Source organism: Seriola lalandi, unplaced genomic scaffold (genome assembly GCF_002814215.2).
Source record: "Seriola lalandi dorsalis isolate HSWRI2012SDOR001 ecotype SW California unplaced genomic scaffold, Sedor1 jcf7180002053999, whole genome shotgun sequence".
In the NCBI taxonomy this organism is placed as follows: Eukaryota; Metazoa; Chordata; class Actinopteri; order Carangiformes; family Carangidae; genus Seriola; species Seriola lalandi.
The window spans coordinates 5,121-5,937 of record NW_019524552.1 but is presented as its reverse complement, the minus strand read 5'-3'; positions in this window follow the sequence as shown (position 1 = coordinate 5,937).

Sequence of the window (817 nt, the reverse complement as noted above, 5' to 3'; positions counted from 1 at the left end):
CACAGAGGCTGCATTTACCCAGGTTTTATAAAGTGACGCTCCTGCAGACGCTGCCCCCTCCCGTCTGTCTCCAGACTGATCTGTCATCTCGTGGCGGGAACTCCCTACCTGCTGTCCACCATCTTGCTGGTGCTCGTACACAAAGACCAGGCGAAAGGTGAGTCACAGATTTCTCAATAAAAGAGATAAACTGTGATGTTATTACTTACTGGGTGAAAATAATGAAAAAAAAGATGATGATTCCTCAATAAAGACACAGTCAGGAGCAGTGCTTTGATATTCCTTTTTTATTTAAATCTTTAGGACATTTTCAGATGCAATGTTGAGAGTTAAACTGTTAAAACATGTTTTTCTTTTACATGTTTTTGTTTCTACATCGCAACAAGATGAACAGACATGAAACTCCAATAAAGAACAGATGGAAGAAATCGTATGACACATAATAATAATAATAATAATAATAATAATATTTATAATTAATTACCTACTTTAACTTTGATTTTATTTTCTACTTATGTGTCAAAGTGTTGATGCTGACAACCTTGACCTTCAGTCCATCAGATTGGGGCATTGTTACTTTTTCACCACTAGATGGAGCCAAAGACACGACCCACTGACCCAGAGCTGATTCCCTCCAAACTGTTTGATGCTTTTTCCCCTAAATGTGTTTATATGTAGAGTTTACCTGTGTTTACTGTCTGCTCATGAGACAATACACATTTACATTAATGCCATTAATACTACTAATGATTATAAAACTTTATTTGTATAGCACTTCACAACATTTAATATGAAACAAACAAATCAAAGTAACGAT